Source organism: Morus notabilis, unplaced genomic scaffold (genome assembly GCF_000414095.1).
Source record: "Morus notabilis unplaced genomic scaffold, ASM41409v2 Scaffold317, whole genome shotgun sequence".
NCBI lineage: Eukaryota > Viridiplantae > Streptophyta > Magnoliopsida > Rosales > Moraceae > Morus > Morus notabilis.
Window position 1 is genome coordinate 70,986 of NW_010363634.1, and position 7,174 is coordinate 78,159.

At 33.9% G+C, this 7,174-nt stretch overlaps 1 non-coding gene across 1 annotated transcript; it reads left to right on the top strand.

Annotated features, from left to right (window-relative positions):
* The first annotated feature begins 6,807 nt into the window (after nucleotides 1–6,807).
* LOC112092810 lies at nucleotides 6,808–6,910 on the top strand. The gene has a single exon (XR_002902758.1). It is a non-coding gene; the product is annotated as a U6 spliceosomal RNA (small nuclear RNA).
* The last annotated feature ends 264 nt before the right edge of the window (nucleotides 6,911–7,174 follow it).

Genomic DNA, 7,174 nt, shown 5'->3' on the forward strand with positions numbered 1-7,174 from the left:
TGGTTTGAGTTTGCTGGTGCGGGTTTTAATGAAGATTTTTATGATTTTTTTCTTGGCAACTAACAAAAAATGAGTGGATATTTGTTTAAAAAAGAAACGCACACATAATTTATAACTAGTGTGTAGATATTTAATATTTCATTTGTAATTTTTCAATGCAATTGCAAACTTGTTAGAATGAAAATTTTGAAACCTGCAGTTGATAATGATACAGAGGCTGGTTTGTGTAAAATTAGCCAAAAAAGCCGTCTTTGTTTCTCATATAATGGTGCAACTTGCAACCTACAACTTGCAAGGTAAGTTGACTAAATCATAATAATTTTTGGTATTGATTTTGCCGCCACATTTAAATATGTTAGCTACTCACATGGGGTGAATATTATACATATAAGATGAGTTGGAACTTCATCATGAAAAAAAAAAAAAACAAATGAAAAACAAGAGATAGTTTACCTCTTTGAAAAATTTTTGGATAGACGTTATTACTATGACATGAATCTACAAAGAACAAAAGAGAAAAACGGTGGTGAATTGTGGATTGATCTGATGATGTCATTCGAATTTCAGCAGTGAAAATGTCAATCCAAAATTATAAAAGTCTCCTTGTAATCACATCTCAGATTCGTACATTCTAATAAACCTGAACATTAGCGTTTATATACAATTTGGAACACAATTAGTAAAGAAAAGCGAGGCAACTAAATTACACTTATCAATTTAAACTTTCATGAGTTACCAGATTACTCCATTGATGACTTGATATAATAATCATTGTGCCTTGAGTTTTTGTCAAATAAGTGTCCACGAGCTTCATTCGGAATTTTCGAGAGAAGCAATTGTGATTTTAGAGTATAGTCCCATCCACAATGTTTTATTTTTTTATTTTTTTTTTCAACTGAGTATCCAGGAATAAATTTCCCTGCAACATAAGAGGTGCTTTCTTCAGATCGCTGTTATTGCTTGATTTAAATCCATAACAGAAGAAACTAGTTCTATGATCCAAATTTCAACAAAAGAAAAAAAAAAAAAAAAAAAAAAACTTTGATCCAAGTGCATATGTAAAACGCAACTTCTCGTGCAATGAGTTAAAAGGAAAAACTGAAGCATCAACACATTTTGGTATGCTAGCCACTTTACTTTCATTTCTTGCATTTCCTCATTGGTAGATCAAAGGAAAATGAAAAACATAACAACACAATATTATTTTGTAGGAAATAAGGAAATATGTCCAAAGTAGCGAAGTTGAACATCTAAAAAAGCTAGTTGAAGAAGAGTAGTTACCTGAAAACGTTGAGCTGAGATGTTACAGAACTTAATTTGATGCAACAAAAAAGAGGAGCCCGAATTCTGTATGATTGTTGCAAAATTTTCCACAAGTGCACAAGTCGCGAAAGTAATAAAATGATTAAAGTCGAATATCGTCCCCATAAGGATTGAATTTTTAAGAATTAAACTAAGTACCGTGAGTGTTCGTGACTAAATTTTATCAAGGAGTGAATTAAGCAATTGAAGCAAGAAAAGTAAATTAATTTAACTATTAATGCTAGAACAAAAGATCTAACAAAATAAGTAACTAAATATCGAAACTATGAGTGAAAATAAAAATAATAATAGAATTCTAAGGTCTTGACTTGGCTTCGCTCTCCATATGTCTTCCTATTTAGTGGTTGCTAATTAATTTAATTCAATTCATTAATCTAAGTTTTTTAAATTAGTCTCACTACCTCTCCCGAGCGTCAAGTAAAACAACATGTGCAAATAAATAAACCAATATCCCTATCTAACTTGGGTATAAACACATTCATTAAGCTCAACCTTTTAATGAGGATCTAAGCATTTGATCACCTCTCAGTCTCACAATTACCAAGATTCTCATAATAATTACGTACGTGTTGATCACCTCCCAGTCTCACAACAACATTAGATTGTATTTCCCTATACCGATATTCGAACTAATCTCTCCCGAGCATCAACCCAAATATCAAAGAAACTAGTCTATTTTCCAATCAACTTGAGGCATTAAGTTCAAGAGAAACACAAATGATCAAGTCAAGATTTCATTAACAACCAGCTAAATATTCACAACATAGTTCAAGCAAGCTACATCAAGGCCCTAGATTAAAAATCTAGCCACACATGGTCAAATCTATAAGCATAATCATCATGAAAAACATAAAAGCAACCATGTTGTCACAATATCACAATTACAATTTTTAAATTAAAATTAAAATAAAAAGAGGAGATTAAGAGGAAATTATGGTAGAGTGGTCTTCAATGCTTCAATATTCAAGAATCTTCCAAGATGTCTCCAAGAAAAATCCTTCAATTTTCAGCCTGCAAGCTCTCTCTTGTTCTGAAGTTTGTGTCTCAAATCTTTCTTGATAAGTGTCTCTCAAAATTAGGATTTTTGTGACTTAGTGGTCTCTCACATCACCTCTAAAGGAGCAATCTTGGCCCTCCAATTCAGATCAAGGGTAAAAAATGATCCAAACTTCAATCAACTCTGTAACATCCAATTAAATTAATTGAGATTAATTAATTAAATCCGATAGTTAGTGTTAATTATTCTGAGATTAGTGAAAGATTCTCAGTTATAATTATCTCGTAAATGACCTTTCTCCTTTAAAAAGGATTGTTTTGAAATAACACTGTTGTCCTTCAAACAATTTTAAGTGTTGAGAATTTCGGTATCCGTTTTTTATACCTCCCGGCTCATTGTAAAGATCTCGATGAGCTAAGCACGTTAACACGTTGACATGCGCATGACCGCCAACTCTGCCGGAATCAGCCGCAATCGCCGGCCAAATTTCTGAAAACCACTAAAACTTCTCATTGTAACTTTGTCGTTCGACCTCCGATCAGAGTGATTCCGGTCCCTATTGACTGAGCTCAAAGAGACGAAGAAAGCCCAACCAGCGGCATCCCTCGATTCTCGCCGAAGCTACCTCACCAGAGCTACGAAATTCGGCCGCCACCGCCGCTCGCCGAACTATGCCTTTTTGGCCATCATGAGCAACACCGTCGGGCTCGTTAGACTCAAAACGAGACATTGATTAAAAGCCCCAACTTAAATTTAGGTTCCACCTTCGATTACAGGAGATTAGAGCTCACAGCCGACGTTTTCATGTTGTAGGGTGGTTCCGACGATTTAACCGTTGGATCATCGTGATTTTGGTGTCAAGATGCTCAGTAGATCACAGGTAATGAAAGCCCTCAACCAATTTTGAGATCCCATAGCAGGAGAATTAAGATCAAAGTCGTCAAATTTTGTCGACGTTTTTGGGTTTGATCGGATTAGATAGAGGCCGAATTGAGTGAAATTGACTGCACCATTGAACTTATAAGGGTCGATTTGGGGGGGACCAAGTCCGCCGTGGAAATATGCTCTGAAAACATCCGCCGCCGCCGCTGGTGGCCGGATTCCGGCGATTATTAGTTCTTGAGGTTCTTGACGTCCGATCGAAGATCTGAGACCATATCATGACTCGTTTTGATGTGCTGAACGCAACGGTGACATCCGTTTGTGCCAATTCAACTTCGTTGAAAAGTCTACTAGTACTGTGCTCATAAATCGAGGTGAATCGAATGGATTCGTTGAGGTTCAGAGCGAGCCGTAGAGCTTCAAGAATAGACATTTAGACAGCGTTAAGTTATCCGTAGACTAAATTACCAAGATGTAGGATTTCTTGTCATTTTCTTTGTTAGCCTGATTTAAAAGTTTTTGGCCTTACGAAATGTTTTAAAGAAAGGATATGATTGATAAAGAAAAGTATTTTAACACAATAACTTGATTTTAGCTGTTGGAATCATAATGAACTATTTCAAAGTTTTAATGAATGATTTCTTAAGAAAAGATATCTTGTGAACTAGTAAGCTTGCTGATGGCCTAGAAAGGATATGTAAAGAGTATCCTTAGGGGCAGAACCCGAAACGCAGACTGGGCCACTACGGTGGTGTTAAGACCTGTGCTTGTGGTTGTGTCAGTAATTTATCATAGTATAAATTACTTGTTGATGCCTATAATACAAAATTTAAAGTTTATACTTCCTTTTAGAAAAAGGGATGCTAGGTTCTGGCTGTTGTGTTGGAATTGAATATCTTTATTTACTTACTCATTCATTTATTTACTTGTTTATAAAGTTTTCTTAAAAAACATCCTATTGGGCCTTTCGCTTATTTTTCCTCTATTTTTAATGTTTTAACCCCTCCCTCCATAGTTAGTAGCTTGACTAGCAACGTGGTAAGCTGACGCCAATGGATTGAATGCGCAAGATTCGAAGTGGTTATTTTAATTAGAAATTTACAGTTTTTAAATTCTAAAGTTGCACTGTATATTTGTATATGATATGTATTGGTTGGCATTGTCCCTGAAATGTGTAAAGTTTAAATTTGTGGACTGTTTTAATATTACTTGTAAAAGAAAGTCTCCAGAGCAAAATATATTGATATTTATGTATGTATTTTTGTTATTTTTGTTAAACAATCCAGTTTAATTAAGTTAATTTTGTTTAATTAAACTCCAATAATCATGGTCCCATCTTTGGGGTCGTGACAAGCTCGAAGAGGATGCACGGCTGTGCGCCCAGCTGGTGCGGCCGCGCGGTTAGTGGCAATTATTATAGTTGTTAGGTGTTGATGCCTGAAAAATCACACGGCACGGATTCGGCCGAAATCCCAAAACACGACCTAAGGTATGGTACATGGACCCAAGCCACGCTTCGGGGACTTCTACGTGGGCTGTGGTTTGGTAGGCTAAAGAATGTGAACGAGCCCATTTTATCCAGTCTGATTAGACCTTCGGCCCACTTGGGAGGCCTTGGGTCTATGAGGAATTTAGGATAATGTAGGCTATGGAGGAAATTAGTAAAAATAATACGAATTACCCAAAACCCAATTTTAATCATGAAAAGTCCACTATTATCTAAAAACCCAACAAAGCCTAGTGGCCCATTTATTACATGTTAAGAGACAAAATAACTCTTTCTCCATTCCAATTTTTTTTACTTACTTATTCCCACCTTTCTAGGAGTCAACTCTTTCTCTCCTCCTAGATATTATAAAAAAAGCGCTAAGCATACATAAATAAAAAGAGACAAATCCTTAGTCTCTTGGTTGTTCTCCTTGACCTTGCTCGAAAAAGACACACAACCTTCATTGGCTGCTTAACAGAGGCTAGTGTCAGACTGGTTTTTGGCTTGAACCATGCTGAAAACGCTTAACTACCTCTATTGGCTGCACAATAACCCAGTCCTTCATCTCTTTGGTAAACCCTCCCTAGGGGCCAGGATAGGTAAAAAATTTACATTTTTATTTATGTTTTGCGTTCTAAAAGTAATATACGATTTTTATGAATTAATGCAATAAGTGGAAACATTTTTTTATTAATATTCTATTTTTTATGATTTTCTTTATTTTTCATTTTTGAAAAATAAAATAAAATAAAAACGACGTCAAAAAATTATAAAATTTTGCAGACACAATCCTCACATTTTTCTGGGCATTCTTAAAAAAAATAGCCTCAAAAAACTTGAGGTCACCATTTCTTTTTTTTTTTTTTTTGACTATTGAAGTCAGCGATTGCAAGTGGGGAAATTTTGTAAGCTCTATCAATTTGTTAAATTTTAATTCTTGTGTTATTATTTTTATTTTTATAACATAAAAAGTTATTCGACCAAGACTATTAGGGAAAAATATTTATGACAACAACATTTGAAAGAAAAATAATAAAAAATAGGATTAAAGAGAATAATAAGATTAAAAAAATTGAATAAGGTGAGAGAAAAAAAAGAAACCAGATATTAAAAAAGAAAAAAAAAGGAAAGGAGGATCTAAAATAATTTGAGAGAAGGAAAAAAAAAACAAAAATGAGCGATTACGATAATAATAAGATTCAATAAGGATTGGAGAAAAAGCAAAAGTTATGGATTAAAGAAGCAAATAAAAAAGGAAGTGAAACAAAATGAACAAAAGCAAAAGGAAAAAAAAGGTAAAAAACAAGAATGTATAGTTGTAAAAAAAAATCATATTATTAAATAAAAGTGAGGAAAAAATGAAGAATTAAAGAAGCAAAAGAAAAAGGAAAGGACACCTAAAAGACAAAAGGGAGAAAAGCAAAGAAAAATAAAAATAAAAAACAAAAATAAGGAATTAAAATGATACTAAAATTAAATAAGGGTAAGAGAAAAAATTGAAAATTAGAGGCTAAAAAACCAAATAAAAGAAGCAGGGGACCAAAAATAAGCAAGAAGAAGAAAAGTAAGAAATAGTAAAAAAAATAAAAAACTTTTTTTTGAAATAAAAAACCGAGGAACCAAAGAAGCAAAAAGGTAGGAGAACCTAGAAAGCAAAAGGGAGAAAAGCAAAGAAAAATAAAAACAAAAACAAAAACAAGGGCCTAAATGATACTAAGATTAAATAAGGGTTAGAGAGAAAAAAAATAAAAATTAGAGGCTAAAAAAGTAAATAAAAGAAGAAGAGGACCAAAAAGAAGCAAGAGGAAGAAAAGCATAAACAAAAATTGTAAAAAAAAAAAAAAAAGGAAAACGTTTTTTATTTTAAAAAAATTGGGACGAACCCCTTCGGGGCTTTTATATATCATTTAGATTATATTAGACAAGAGGATGCCATATGTAAATTTTTCGTGCAAATATTAAGTGTTGGTTCAAGGCTGATTTAGTAAGCCCATAGTATTACGGGCTCTTTGGCCCATTAAGAGTTTACTCTTGTTAATGAGGCGTGAAACTCCCACATTGCTTAGCTTTTAGAGAATCTTAGACTTTATATAGCCTCGTCTTGGACACCTAAACCGTCCCTTCGGGGACATCCGATAAAATTGGAACGATACAGAGAAGATTAGCATGGCCCCTGCGCAAGGATGACACGCACAAATCGAGAAATGGTCCAAATTTTTTTTCATCTCTCCGCAGCAGGTAATATTGTCGTTTCTTCTTTTCTCCCTCAAGTATTGTTGTCGTTTCTTTCTTTTCTCTCTCAAGTATCGTTGTCGTTTCTTTCTTTTCTCCCTCAAGTATCGTTGTCGTTTCTTCATATATATAATATACATATGCATGATTATTGTAATCATCATGTAAAGAAAGATCCTTTATCAAAATATTTTTCCATTTTTGATAAGCCTGAAGCAAGCCCTGTTCTGATAAGGAGGCCTCCAAAGCTG